The sequence below is a fragment of the Mus musculus genome, chromosome 18 (assembly GCF_000001635.26).
Source record: "Mus musculus strain C57BL/6J chromosome 18, GRCm38.p6 C57BL/6J".
NCBI lineage: Eukaryota > Metazoa > Chordata > Mammalia > Rodentia > Muridae > Mus > Mus musculus.
This window is the reverse complement of record NC_000084.6, coordinates 30464546-30480258: the sequence shown is the minus strand read 5'-3', so window position 1 is coordinate 30480258 and position 15713 is coordinate 30464546. Positions and strand designations below refer to the sequence as shown.

General features: G+C 39.5%; 1 pseudogene; it reads right to left on the bottom strand.

The window, feature by feature from the left end:
- Positions 1-3740: 3740 nt before the first annotated feature.
- On the bottom strand, positions 3741-3852 carry Gm22870 (annotated as a pseudogene).
- Between the last annotated feature and the right edge of the window lie 11861 nt (positions 3853-15713).

Sequence of the window (15713 nt, the reverse complement as noted above, 5' to 3'; positions counted from 1 at the left end):
CTCCTTTTCATCATGTACCAGTTAATTTTTGTTGTCATCTTGATTTAGAGTCACCTTGGGTGAGAAGCCTCAGTCGTGGAACTGCCTTGATCAGATTGGTCCATGGTCATGTCAATAAGGAACTGTCTTAATGAATGATTGATGTGGGTCCCCTGTGGAAAATAGTTGACATTACAAGCTTGGTACAGCCTTGGCCTCCTATGAACCACACCTGTGTGCTGACTCTGGGGCAACCGTTCTCAAACAATCTGCCTCAGTGGTGCTGGTATCTTTTAAATCACTCCTGATTCTTCACTTCAGCCGACCGATTGGTGTCAATTGTCTTGGCGTAACAAAGATTTCACTTTATTGTTTCTGGTTTCCTGTTAATTATAGAAAATTCTTCAGCTACAGCTGACCAGAATTGCAAATTCTGAATCCCAAATACCATGGGATTTCACCACCCAGACCTCCATCATCTGCATTCTCTCTCAAGCTTTTAGTCATCTTTAAGCATCCCCGTCTTCCTAGCCTACACAACTGTCCATTGAACTCTGAGCAGTCAGTGACTTTCTTAGCCCGAAGGTCCAAAGTCCTTCCATAATCCTCCCAAAACGACATGGTTGCGTCTGTCATGGAAAGACCACACAATCCTGGTACCAATTTTTGTCTTACGGTTTCAAACGCAACTTGGGTATGTGCAGGTCATGGGGTGTATTTCATCTTACACTTTCAATTAATAACTCATCACTGAGAGAAGTCAGGGCAGGAACTCAAGTGGGAGGAACTGAAGCAGAGGCCACAAAGCAATGGTGCTTGCTTGATTATTCAGCTTGCTTTATTATACACCTAAGGACCACCTATCCAGGTTGGTATCACCCCTATAGGCTAAGTCTTCCCACATCAATCGCTAATTAAGGAACTGTTCCTAGAGACTCATCTGCAGGCCATTTTTTGGTGGCATTTTCTCAGTTATGGTTTTCTCTTCTCAGATAACACTAGCTTGAGTCAAGTGGACAAAACAAAAACAAACAAACAAAAAACAATACAACCAAGACACTCCAAGTTGCTTTTAGTTATTGTATCTATTTATTACAGCAACAGAAAAGAAATGAGCATCCTTGCCAGTATCTGCTGTCCTTTGTGTTGCTGCTGCTGATAGATGTTCTGACTGGAGTAAAATGAAATTTGAAAGCAGGTTGGTTCTTTCTCTTCCCACTAAGAATGCTGTCTAGGCACATTTTCAAATATTTATTGGTCATTTGTATACGATTCTTCAAGAACTGTCTATTCAGCCCATTAGCTCATTGGTAAATTGGATGACTTGGTTTGGGGATATTTAATTTTCGTGGTCCTTTATGTACTCTAGATATTAAACCCTTGTTGGGTGCACAACTGGCAAACAGGTGGGTGGCTGTTGCTGTTGTTTTCAGTCTGTGCATTGCCTCTTCGCTTAGCCGATTATTTACTTTTCTTTCTTTTTAAAATTTGTCCTAGTTCTTTGTGAATTTCATATCAAGCACCCAAACTAACCCATCTTCTCTTCTCTTCATGCATGCCCTCTACCCTTGCAACCTTCTCTACCAGCAAAGAGAAAAAAAAATATCTCACTGTGGAAGCTGGAGTGTGTCACACTCCAAGGCGTCTTACAGTATACCCTTCTGTCCACACTTCTTTGCTTGCAAATGTTTACTACAATGACTCTGGTCTGGTAAGAGGTTTCTGGCTTCCCCTACTCTGTTGATACTGGGTCCTCACTGGGACTCATCTCATATATGCTGTTGCTGCCCTGTGTCATGGAGATCCTGTAGTTTTGGATCTGTCCAGTCATGTGCTTCAGCAGATGTTCAGGGTAGATGTTGGGGTGCGCCAATCAAAGGACTGGATCTGGGCCTTAAAGGTATCTGAGCTGATCAGGCCGCTGGATGTCCAGCTCTGCCCACTCGCATCCCCTGAAACCATAGCCAGATCTACCCTGCTGCCCAGGCACGGTGCAGAGTCCACTCTCCTGCCTGCGTGTTGCAGCTGGTGAGGGATACATATGGTCAGTTCTCCCATTCCTGAGAATCTGGGTCCCACCCTCCTTCTGCCATATGTGGTAATGGACAAGGGAGGGGAGGAGGGCATCTCCCCCTCATCTATGCCACTGTACAGCAAACAAGAAAAGGCAGGGCATGTTTTCCTGTAGCCATGCCCTTAGGACCAGTTCTACCATGCTGCCCAGGTGAGGTGCAGGGCCATTCTCCTGGGTGTTGCAGCCTTTGAGGGCAGGATCAGCTCTCTGGCTTTCATAGCCCCAGCATCAGGTCTCCTGCTTGCTGCCTGAGGAGGGAGAGGGGAAGAAGGCATCCCTCCCTTGTCCATGCCATTGCAATGGGAGATGAGTGTTAGGCCCAACTCTCTCACACTCATACTCTAAGTGCCAGCTCACCTGAAACTTCCTAAATTTGCAACTCTACTCTCTTGAATACTGCAGCTGGCTAGGGTGGGTCAGCTCTCCTGCTCTCATGTTTCCAGGCCCAGCTCTTCAATGATGTTCAGGGAGCCAGTTCTGCAGAGCCCTCAGACATGAACATAGCTCCAGGGTGTAACCCAGACAAGGGACTTTCACCTGGCCTTTGATGGTAACAGACTCCTAGTGCTACAGGGCCATTGACCCAGACATGGCCCCCAGTGGCAGGACAAGTCAAGACCTCACCACAAATGGTCCTGGGTGATATCCCCATCAGGAACTACTCAAGTCAAGCTGTTCCTCACTACCCTCTCGTCCCCAGTTCTACCTCTCTTCATTGTGCCCACATTCTCCTGCTTCTCTTTCTCTCCCATTTTCCCGCCACTTACTTGCTCCTCTTAGTGGTGACTAGGGTCTCTGAGTGTCTGTGGTAGTGTCAGGAGCGGTCTCAGAAATGCTATGCCCCACTAGTCCATTATGGCAGGGGTCACCTTCAGAATGGTCTGCCCATCCCCACCAAGCCTATGTGGTGCCCAACTGGTGTTCATCTCAGGCTAGTACCCTGGCCAGGTCCCATGACACTGGTCTGATGATCTTCTTGGGCTCACTTCTCACCCAGACCAGCCCGAGTGGCCCTGTCTCAGACTCACACCCACCCAGGGTCTGCATTCTTAGATGGGGCTCTTCTTGTCTCCTGATTACTCCCACCCTGAGCCAATCCAGGACTTCACGGAACAAGACTGGTGGTCATCTTAGGCTTTGTATTTTTCAGTGAATGTTAGACTACTAATCATTCAGATGTCCATGCTGTTGTCTTAATTATTTAAGCTCAAATAGGGGTTTCTACCCTGCCTTTGATCAGTTCCCAGATAAAAGACACACAACTTTTATATTTACAATCAGCCTTAATCACCATTAGAGCTTGCCGTTATCTACTCTCTGTGCTATTAGAATCTGTTTCCCCATTATTAACTCCTTTTTATAATTTTCCATGTTCTATCTAGGCAGCTCTTAACCCCAGTTGGCCAGCCTCCTGGCTATGTTTTCATGATTCACCTACCCTATGGCAGCTTCCTCCTCTCTCCACCTTCTTCTTCCTTCTCATGATTCTCCTCAGGCCCTGATCCCAGGGAAACTCAAACCCTGCCTATTCGTCCCAGCTATTGGCTGTCTACATCTTTATTTAACCAATAGTGGATAACTTGGGGGTGGGGGCAAGATTACAGAGCATCATTTGTGTATGTGCAGATTTTATTATCCCTGGGGGGAAAACAGACCTTGGGGGCCAGTTAGCATTACAATGCAAGCAAAGGGCAAACCTCAACACATGTCAGAACACTGAGCATAAAAATAGCTTCTCTTCTTTCCGCCACCTACAGATATGACACAGTTGCCATATCTGCAACACCTCTAGGGCCCATGATTATTTACATTTCTGCGCAAAAGATTTTAGTTGTGTAGTTTCGTTTGACAATTCCTGTTTATTTCCTATGCTGCTTTCCAGAAATCCCTTGTCTATGCTCATGTCTTTATTTATGGTTTACTTTAGCAGAGTCCAAGTTTCTCATATTGCTTACAGGTCTTCAATCTGTTTTGAATTGGCTTTTGTGAAGAATGTGAGATGGAGGACTGGTTTTGTTTTCTAGGAGTAAACTATTTTTATTTTTTTGTAATTTGTTTGAAGAGACCATCCTTTTCAAAGTGTAGATGTGTCCATGCACCTAGAATTATTTCTGACTCCTCCATTTGGCTACATTGGTACACATGTCTGATTATTGTTTGTTTGTTTTTGCTAATACTGCATAGTTTGGTTTCTAATGCTCTGTAGCACAGCTTGGGGTTACATATTGAAATGTCTTCAGCATTACACTTACAGCTTAAAATTCCCTTGGTTATTTAGGATCTTTCTGTGCTTCCATATGGTTTTAAAATTACTTTTTCTAGTTCCACAAAGAGTATCATTAGAACTTTCAGGGAAATTGAGTCTATAGGTAATCTTTGGCAACATAACTTTTTCCACAGTATTATTCCTGACAATCCATGGCCATGGGGGAATCTTGAGCTACTATTGCCTTCTTCAGTTTCTTTCCAGAAGATGTAACAGGCCCCCAGACTGATGCTATATTAGAGGTAACATTCTGATTAGCACATAGGCCCCAACCCCTAGGAAAACAGAAACAAAGCGCTAATTCATCGGAGACCTTTCCCATAGTTCCAGGAAAGTTCCTAAATGTACTAACCTTGCTTTTTGGCTTCTGTAGTTTTACTTTCTTGTTAAATAAAATATGACAACCAAGATGTGTGTGTGTATGTGTGTGTGTGTGTGTGTGTGTGAGAGAGAGAGAGAGACTAAAAGACAAAGAGCTCAGGGCTACAAGACACTTTAGGCAAGTCTCCATGAAACAACTGGCCTGCAGTAAAGACTTTCTTTTGGCTTTAAGAATGGTGTGTGGTTGGGCTGAAGAAATGGCTTAGCAGTTAAGAACAATGACTGCTCTTCCAGAGATCCTGAGTTCAGTTCCCAGCAACCTGAACCATGGTGGCTCACAACCATCTGTAATGAGATATGATGCCCTCTTCTGGTGTGTCTGAAGACTGTGACAGTGTATTCACATACATAAAATAAATAAGTCTTTAACAAAAAGAAAGAAAGAAAGAAAGAAAGAAAGAAAGAAAGAAAGAAAAGAAAAGAAAAGAAAAGAAAAGAAAAGAAAAGAAAAGAAAAGAAAAGAAAAGAAAAGAAAACCTAAAGAATAAAAAAAGAATGGCATGTGGTGATCTTTGGTGGGCTAACTTCACAACAAAGTTAAGTTTTAGTTGTCTAGAAAATTCTTGATTTATTTTTAGTAGGGGTCAAAAAGAAGAGAAATATAGGAAGGAAGGAAGGAAGGAAGGAAGGAAGGAAGGAAGGAAGGAAGGAAGGAAGGAAGGAAGGAAGGGCGTCTTTTTTGCTGCACAAATGCTCCTGAAAAACAAGACCATTTATGTGCCTAGGCCCTGAAGGGTGACAGTATATTCAAACACGTGCTTTGAGTTGTGTGCTCTTAGGGGAGTTATTTGTTCTTTCTTATCATTTTACTCTGTAAAACTAAGGCAGGAACTGCACACCACTCCATAGAACACAGGAAAAACACCAGTTAGTGACTGGGAGTAGCAGAATCATCATGTAGGACCTGCTTACACATGTCACTTATGAAAATCACTAAAGCTAACTCCAGTCCTAATGGTTTCCCTCTTTGAGAGTTGCATTGTAAATAGAAGAAACAAAATTTGAGAAGAAAAATAGCCCTGTGCCATTCGTGGTCCATCTTGTACTTGGAAGCTGGAGGTAGAAGGATGTAAGGTTGAAGGTCACCACAAACCTGTTTTAAAACCATCTAATCCAAATTGACTGACATTCTAGAGAAGGAAATTTGAAAGAAAGACTATATGCTCCGATTATATTCCTGTTTTTCAAAAGAAATTAGGAAATGGAAATTTTCAAAGGAAAATGGAACTTTTATTTCCACACTATCTTTCCTCTGTCAGCATTACTACACTATAAAAAAGACATGACAAAATTCAGGAAACACACATGTGCTAACTCGATTTAACAAAGGCAAGAACGCCATCCTTTCCTGGGCAGTAAGCTCCTCCTTTGACACTGGGCTTTAAGTTTTCCCTCCCACTGCCTGGAGTTCCTTATTTCTTTGGGCTCCAATGTTTTAGCACTCCACTTTCAATCTAGCTTCTTTAAGACATAAAAACCAATGGAGTGACAAAACTCAGTGCGGATTCTGTGTCGGCAAGTCTTGGCTCCATAAGAGCTGGGACTTTGTGCTGCATAAAACGTGCCCCCAACACTGCCACTCTGTAGCCTCAGGCAGTTTTGTTTAAGGCATCTGGAGCTTTAATTCTCAGCGGACAGAAAGAAGGATTAAAGTTTTCTTTTGTCAGAAATCTTGAGGATTAGAAGGACATGCTAAGAGCCTGAAGTCACACTCCATCACCATGTGTGGCCTGAAGGAAGCAGCTCCTGCAAGGGTCTGTCATATCTAAGCAACAGTAAGATGCACACATCCTTTGACACATAGACTCTGCTGCTAGACATGTATCTTATAGCAAGATAGACGTTAAAGGATGTTCACTGCAACTTGAACTACACCAACAGTAACAAAAATAGTGAAACTGAGGACAATAAGAAAATGCTAAAAAAAATTATACAAAGGCAATGGTTAAGAACTTTTAGAATATAATAAGTAAAAATAAATTAAATTGGTGAGGTTGGATGTTTAACCCATTTATGAGTAAACAGAACATAAAGAATATAAGTACATATGTGTACATATAAATATAATTATTAGTAACTACTGCTGATGGGAGAAAAATAAGATAATATCAGCATGGATTATATACACTCCTGAAACTTTTAAATTTTCACCATAAGAATATATTATTTGTATACTAAATAAAGTATACAGAGTGCCTCCTATGTAATGGACAATAAATAAATGTTCCCTTGTACTTATGTACCTGTGTCTGGAATTACATGTTCATTCTTACTATTGTCAGTACAAATCCTTGCACACTTATAGAAAACAAGTATTGTTCCAAGACCATCAGAAGGCTCTTCCAGAGACCTTCAGCCGTGGCAGTTCTTTTATGGCCTGCAGTAAAGGTCTCCCTGACCAGAGCTAAGGGATGAATAGAGGTTAGTTCAAACACATAAAATCAAGGCAAGGGAGTCTCCCACACCCCTGTTTACACTGCCATTTGTCTCCCTGTTAAAATGCAATAAAGACCATAAAATGAAATAGGCTGTGAAGAATGAAAGAGCCCGTATTCATTAAAAAAAAAAAAAGAAAAGAAAAAGAAAAAAAAAAAAAAAAACGGTTCAAATGAGAAAAGTCCTTTAATGGAGATGAGACAGCTACCATGCTAGGGAGTGGAACAGAGACACATAAAACCTTTAAGACAATTCATTAACCACAAATTATTGCAGGCAACTGAACTCGGGCTCCGTTTCCCTAAAACACGCTTGTGTTCCAACTATCAAAAGGATAGATGTTCTCACTGTATCTGCTACAAGGAAAGAAGAAAGAGCAGATTCTTCGGATCCAGGGTCTTGCCAACTGGTCAGTGAGTCGTCAGAAGAAACATGGTCTTTATTGAGAATGAAGAGGACATTAGAGGGCGGGAACAGGACCAACCCACTCATACTTCTGACCCCCTTCCAGAACGGGAGCTGAAAAAGATGATCGCTAGCATCATTGACCAGGACTGGAAAATTGTTCTTTGCCCTAATTCTTACATTATTCAAATCTACGTCTCTCAAGGCTTGCCAGTGGCAAATTTCCAACAAGCCTCCTTATCTAACTTAACACAAATTCTCTTTATTCCTATCAGTGTCTGTCTCTCAGTAAGTCTGTCTCTCACAATGGAGTTGGTCTATGTTCTTACTACCGCCATCTCTTGGAGTTACCAGTCAGCTTTGTGAATGATCAGCCTGCTCCAAGGGACACCTCAGCTTATCCCTTCTAGATGATTCTAGGGGTTCTGGTTGCTCTCTTTGCTGTCTAGGGTGACAGCTGACTTAAATCAATGACTTATTTGTGCGCCTTCATTCTTGAAAAGGGTAACATAAGTTAGACAGGTTTTTCTTGACAGGGTAACATGACTGTGAGTTTGACTTGAAGTAAAGAAGACAGATTCAAATGAAGGCAGTGACGTCAGGCTTTTATGCTGATTTTTGGTATCTTCTGGGTCTAAATCAAACACCTTTTAGCAAAAGCAGGCCTAAGTGCCTGGTGTGCTGTCATTTATTACGATTTCATTGTTTAATAAAATAAAGTAAATAAAGTAGCTCTAAAATTTAGCAACTTAGAGTGTGTGTGTGTGTGTATATGTGTGTGTATATGTGTATATGTGTGTGTGTGTGTGTGTGTGTGTGTGTGTGTATGTATTTATTTTCAGGAAGCCACAGAGCTATTCATAGTCTGTGATTGGATAATGAGTATTGGTGGTTGTGGAGCACACTAATGTATTTAATGCTATTGAGTAACACATCTCAAAATGGTTGCTACAAAAAAATTTATGCTATATATGTTTACTATAATAAAATTTTTAACTGGTGTTTTTTCTCTCTAGTCAACATCTCAAAAAGTATTGTTTATTGATTTGTATTTTGTTGTTGTTGTTGTTCTTTCAAGACAGGGTTTCTCTGGGTAGCATTAGCTGTCCTAAATTCACTCTATAGACCAGGCTAGTCTTGAACTCACAAAATCCTCCTGCCTTTGGCTCCCTAGCTCTGGGGTTAAAGGCATGTGCCAGCATACCAGGCTAGACTTAGATTTTAATAGACTCCAAAGCGCTGAGGAAATATACATACTGTATATTTCTCTATGTAATAGATTATAAATAATGTTCTTTCTTCTTTGTATTCATCATTTTCTACAATGTTTTCCATGTAATTACATGTATATTTACATATACAATTATTTTACATGTAAAAGCATCACAATCAGGATTAGAATTCTTGAACAATGGGACACAAATAACTTTCTCGAGCCCAAGAGAAACAAAACACTGGGGATATCTTGTAAGGCATTTTCAAATTATGTTTTGATGCTTATAGCCCATTTTTTGAAGTATAGTATTCTACATGTCCTATGAACTTTTATACAAGCTATACAATTTTGTGTCTGAAACTATTTTTACAAATGTATTTCAGAAATTCATCTATCAAATATGAAGTATACTGGCATTTATGTATATTTGTAAGTGACTAAAGAAATGATGGAAGAGTTAAAATGGCTTTGTTTTACAACCTTGAATAAGTTTAAGGATCTGGTCATTGACTCTCACTGCTGCTAAAAGACAGGCAACCATCCAGTGTCTCACATTGGAAAGCTTACTGACATTTACCAAGTACACTTGCTTCACGTACTTTTCTCATTACCCATGATTTAAAAGTAAGTTAAGAAAGGGAGAGTTTATTAGGCCTTCCAGGTCTAGGAGAGACAGTCCACAGGGGCAGGAAAGGCACAGCAGCAGAATCACGAGGCCACGAACACATTTCCATACCCTGGAAGCAAAGAAGACAAGTCAGATTGGAAAAGAAGCCTCTAGGGCCGACCCACTGACCGCGACGGTCCTCGCAGTCCCCACCGCAAAGCCCACCTCCAGCTGAAGGTCAGTATTCAAATACATGAGCTTGTGAGATATATTTCACTTTAAAACCCAATATCTAGATTTTATTAAACGACTTGACCAAGTGCTAATCTATAAGGAAAGTAAAAATATAAAAATAAAGTTTCAAAACTTGTTGAGTACCTCAAAGATACAGTTTGCAAAATCTAGACTCTAAAGAATTATAGACAAATACCTGGTTTCCTTCAACACTATAAGTATTAAAATTACAGAATAAGTGCCCAATCTCCTTCAACAAGCAAGCATTAAAATTTTCAGAGTTGATGGATGCAAACCGTTATAAAGCTATGAAATTTATAAGACAACTTAAAAAACAACAACATTTTTTTTTGCTTATGACAATGCAAATGTTATTTTCAACATATTTTTGGAAATATATACTAGAAAGGTTTACAAATTAAATAGTATAGTTTCTAAGGTTTGTTTCATAAGAATTGTTGATGGGGCTAAGTACAGAAGTAGGTAGAGGTATTGCCAAAGCTGTATTGGTCTTCAGTATGTAACTTCTGAAGCTGAATTTAATATAACTGGAGTTTGTTTCATTGTTATTTTCACTTTTGCATCCTTTTGTGGTTGTATGGGTTGTTCTCTACCAAAGCACAAAGTGAGTCATGGTTTATAATGAAGCTGTGTTAGACGGTGGCAGGGCCTTTAAACTACAGCTGAGCCATGAATTGATTGCTTTATTTATGGTAATGAGTTAGCTGTTACTTGAGTGGAATGGAACTGTTTTCTTCTCTTCCAATTTGAAGTTACTGCTTTCCCACCAGGAAGCCCTAAGATGCTAAGTTGGTGCTGATATAGTCACAATGTTCTTAGAATTCTGAGGCTATGAGCCAAAACAATGCTATTTGTCTATAAATTTACCAGTCTTGGATATTCTATAAAAAACAATGAAAATCTTCTAAGACACTATACATATTTGAAGTTTTCATGTTTCATTAAGATAAATAGTTTTCAATAGACAAGGTAATAGTTGTTTATTAAGATAGGAACATTTAGAGGGTCTATGTTTTTATTTATTGGTAAGTTTTAAGTGACTTTATTATTTCAGGTTTAGAAAATTTACAGGATCTGATTTACATTTGAATAAAATTTTCTAATCAGGTGTTCTGATTTGAAATGACCTTGTATATAAATGCAAGAAATAATATTTATCTGACTGCCTCCCTTGAATTGTAAAGGCATGACATCCAGAACACATATAGGGTGATGGCAAGTAGGTTTTGTGAGCAAGAGGAAGCTGAGATCCAGAAAATAACCAATTTTACAGCTAGATTTGAAAATTATTAATATTCCATGTTTTGAAAGCACACCTGACATAAAGTCAGAATGAAGACAGCTAAGTTGTGAGTAGAATTATGACATAATAAGAATGTGCAGCACAGTAGGCTGCAGGGAAGCCCAGGGAATCTGTGAATATCCTCACCATCCTCGGTAGGAAACAAAATATAGTTAATTAAGGCTTGGAAAGTAAAGTATATAGTGTTTTTCCAAGAAGGACAAACACACACACACGTCGGTGGGGGAGAGATAGAGAGGGAGGGGGAGAGAGAGAGAGAGAGAGAGAGAGAGAGAGAGAGAGAGAGAGCGAGAGAGAGAGATTATTAAGATAAAATATTCACCTAGCACCTTTCCTGCACCCATCTTCCCTGCCTGTGGAGTTTTCTGGGCCATGCCCAGATGCCCTGAGCAGGCTGTTATTCTTACTAGACCTCCATTCTCCTGCCCATCTTTATCAGACCTGCAGATCCAGAATCTTACAGCCCAAGGATACCCACCAAAGGCCATTGAGGTTAGGCACCCTCCTAATACCTACTACAACAAGAATATTCAGGGACTAAACCATCTAGATGCCTAAAGGCCACAAAAGAACACAAACAACAATAGCCCTGTCAGTATGATACCTCCAGAGCCCAGCTCTCTTGCACCAGCAAGCCATAGACATTCTAATACAACTGAAACACAAGAAAATTACTTTAAATCTGATCTTATAAAGATAATAGAGACCTTTAAAGAAGAAATGAATGAATCCTTTAAAGAACTACAGGAGAATATAATTAAACAGGTGAAGGAAAGAAATAAAACTGTTCAAAACCTGAACATGGAAATAGAAGCAATGAAGAAAATACAAGCTTAGGAAATCCTAGAGAAGGAAACCCTAGGGAAGAGAATGGGAACAGCAGGTACAAGTATCACCAAGAGAGTACAGGCAATGGAAAAGAGAATATCAGACAGAGAAGATACAGTAGGAAAAAATGATACTTCAGTGAAAGAAAATGTTAAATCTAAGAAACTGCTGACACAAAACATCCAGGACATCTGGGATACCACAAAAAGACCTACCTAAGAATAATAGAAATAGCAGAAGGTAGAGAGCCCCAGCCTCAAGGACCAGAAAATATTTGGCAAATTCATAGAAGAAAACTTTCCCAACCTAAAGAAAGATGCATCGAAACATTCAAGAAGCCAACAGAACATCAATTAGAATGGACTAGAAAAATACATAAAAACCAAAACATGAAATCTACAGAACAAAGAAAGAATATTAAAAGTGGCAAGGGAAAGTGTTCAGATAACATACAAAGGCAAGCCTATGAGAATTATATCAGACTTCTCAACAAAGACTTGAAAAGGTAGAAAGGCCTGGACAGGTATCTTGCAACCTCAAAAAAAAAAAAAAAAAAAATCACAGATGGGAACCTAGAGTACTATAACCAGCAAAACTCTCAATCACCATAAATGAAGGGAACAAGATATTTCAAGACAAATCCAAATTTTAAAATATCTATACATAAATCTAGCCCTGCAGAAAATACTGGATGGAAAACTCAAAGCCAAGGAGGATAGCTACATCCAAGAGGACACAGGAAATATGTAATTCCATATCAGCAAAAACAAGAGAATCACACACAAACACACATGCACACCAATACCACCAACATCAAAATAATAGAAATTAACCATCACTGGTCATTAATGGGAGAAGAGGCCTTTGGCCGTGTGAAGTCTCTATGCCCCAGTGTAGGGGAATGCCAGGGCCAGAAAGCAGGAGTGGGTGTGTTAGCGAGCAGGGGGAGGAGGGAGAGAATAGGGGATTTTCGGAGGGGAAACTAGGAAAGGGGATAACATTTGAAACGTAAATAAAGAAAATATCTAATAAAAATAATAAATTGTGTCATTATTTTATGCATCATCTCAGTTCAACTCTATTTAGCACCTCTCTATTCTGAATAACTAGAAATTGGAAATATCATAGACATCCATCCACTGGCAATTGGATAATAAAATGTGATATATTTACAAAACAGAGTATCACTCAGCTGTTAAGAAAAATAAACAATGAAATGATGAAATTTTCAGGTAAATAGATGAAGGTAGAGACAAATATCTTAACTGAGGTAACCCCAACTCAGAAATTCAGATATCACATATCTTATCTTATATGCAGGATTTTAATCTCTATGTATATATTTATGTAAGAAGGTATGTATGTAGATTTTAACCTTTCAGTGTGTGTGTTTTGATTCAAATAATTACAGAAGTTAGGTAGGTTGTAAGGGTCCATGGGGAGTGGATCTTTCAAGAAAGGGTAAATAGTGTTATGAAGAGGTAAAGGGGAAACTGCTGCTTACTTATCTGTTCATTATTTAGAGAGAATCTGAGGAACAGGCAGTATCCATGGTCACTCCAGTAAGTATCTATTGGGTTAATGAATAAAATAGCTCTATATTCCTGATTCAAAGTCTTTTGCAGGGAGTATCCAAAATGATTTTATATCAGAATACAAAAATGCCAAAATAAAGATGTAACAGTATAATCCTGAAGAAAGAAAAGGTAATGTTAAAGTTAGAAATTAGGATGAGAAAAAAAAAGATTAAAAAAAATCCCACAACAAAACAACAACAACAAAAAAAAAAACTGCTTGGTACTGGTACAGAAACAGGCTCATTGATCAATGGAATCCAACTGAAGACCCTGAAATAAACCCACACACCTATAGACACTTGATTTTTGACAAAGAAGGTAAAACCATACAACGGAAAAATTAAAACATCTTCAACAAATGGTGCTAGTCTAACTGTATGTCTGCATGTAGAAGAATAAAAATAGATCAACATCTATCACCCTGCACAAATCTCGAGTCCAAGCAAATAAAAGAGCTCCAAGTAAAAACCAGATTCACTAAGTCTAATAATAGAACAGAAGGTGGGGAATAGTCTGGAACTCATTGGTACAGGAGACAAGTTCCTGAACAGAAGAACACCAGTGGCTCGGGTCTAAGATCATCAATTGATAAATGGAATGTCATAAGACTGAAAAGCTTCTGTAAGGCAAAGGACACTGTCAATAGACAAAATGACAGCCTACAGATTAGGAAAGGATCTTCACCATCCCTACTTCTAACAGAGAGCTAATATACAAAATTTACAAAGAAGACAAGCAATTAGACACCAACAACCCAAATAACCCAATTAAAAATGGGGTACAGAGCTAAACAGAGAATTCTCAGCAGAGGAATCTCAAATGGCTGAGAAGCAGTTAAAGAAATGTTAACACCCTTAGTCATCAGGGAAATGCAAATCAAAATGACTTTGAGATTCCATCTTATAGCAGTCAGAATGACTAAGGTCAAAATCTCAAGTGAGATTTTGGCAGAGGTGTGGAGCAAAAGGAATACTCCATTGTTATTGGGAGTACAAGCTTGTATAACACTTTGGAAATCAATTTGTCGATTTCTCAAAAAACTGGGAATAGTTCTAACTGAAGACACAGCTACAGTATTCCTGAGCATGTATCCAGAAGATGTCCTACTATACCACAGAGACACTTGTTCACTTATGTTTATAGCAGCTTTATTTGTAATACCCAGAAATCTAGAAACAATCCAGATGTCCCTCAACTGAAGAATAATGAAAATATACTACATCTACACAATGGAATACTATTTAGCCATTAAAAAGAAAAACATCATGTATTTTGCTGGCAAATGGATAGAACTTGAAAATATTATCCTAAGTGAGATAACACAGACTCAAAACAATATGCATGGTATGTAGTCACTTATAAGTTGATATTAACCATAACATACAGGATACACACCCTCAACTCCACAGACCTCCAAGAAGCTAAACAAGAGGAAAGGCCCAAGCAAGGAAGCTTGAATCTCACTTAGAAGCGCAAATAAAATAGTCATATGAGGTAAATATATTGGGGAGAACTGTGTGGGAATGTGGACAAGGAGGGGAATGAGGGAATTCAAGAGCAGTTGTGAGGAGAGAGAGTAGAGAAGGCCAGAGGGCCATGATAATGAATGGAAATCTGCAGCTGGTCTGTGTGGGGGCACATCTTGATGACGTGCCAGAGGCCTGGGAGGGGTGAGGCTCCTAGGAATCTATGGGGACCTTAGCTGAGACTCAAAGCAGTGGGGATATGGAACCTGAGGAGGCCACCTCCTGTAGCCAGGCAGGAACCCTATTGAAGCAATAGGGACACTAACCACTCACAAAACTTTCCATCCAAAGTTTATCTTGTCTACAAGAAATGCATAGACTTGGGATGAAGCAGAGACTGAAGGAATAGCCAATCAATATACAAGTAAACTTGAGACCCAATCCCTGACACTATTAATGATACTCTGTTGTGCTAACAGACAAGAGCCTAGCATGACTGTCCTCTGAGAGGCTTCAGCCAGCAGTTGACTAAAACAAATTCAGAGACCCGCAGCCAAACTTTGGATGGAGCTTGGGTACTTTTATGGAAGAGTTGTGGGAAGCACAAACCAAAGGGGATAGAAACTTCACAGAACTGATAGAACTCTGCACTAAACCCATCTGGTCCTGGGCCTTTATTGGTTGGGAGACTATTAATGACTGCTTCTATTTCTTTAGGGGATATAGGACTGTTTAGATCATTAACCTGATCTTGATTTAACTTTGGTGCTTGGTACCTATCTAGAAACTTGTCCATTTCATCCAGGTTTTCCAGTTTTGTTGAGTATAGCCTTTTGTAGAAGGATTTGATGATGTTTTTTTTTTTTTTTTTTGTTTCTTCAGGATCTGTTGTTATGTCTCCCTTTTCATTTCTGATTTTG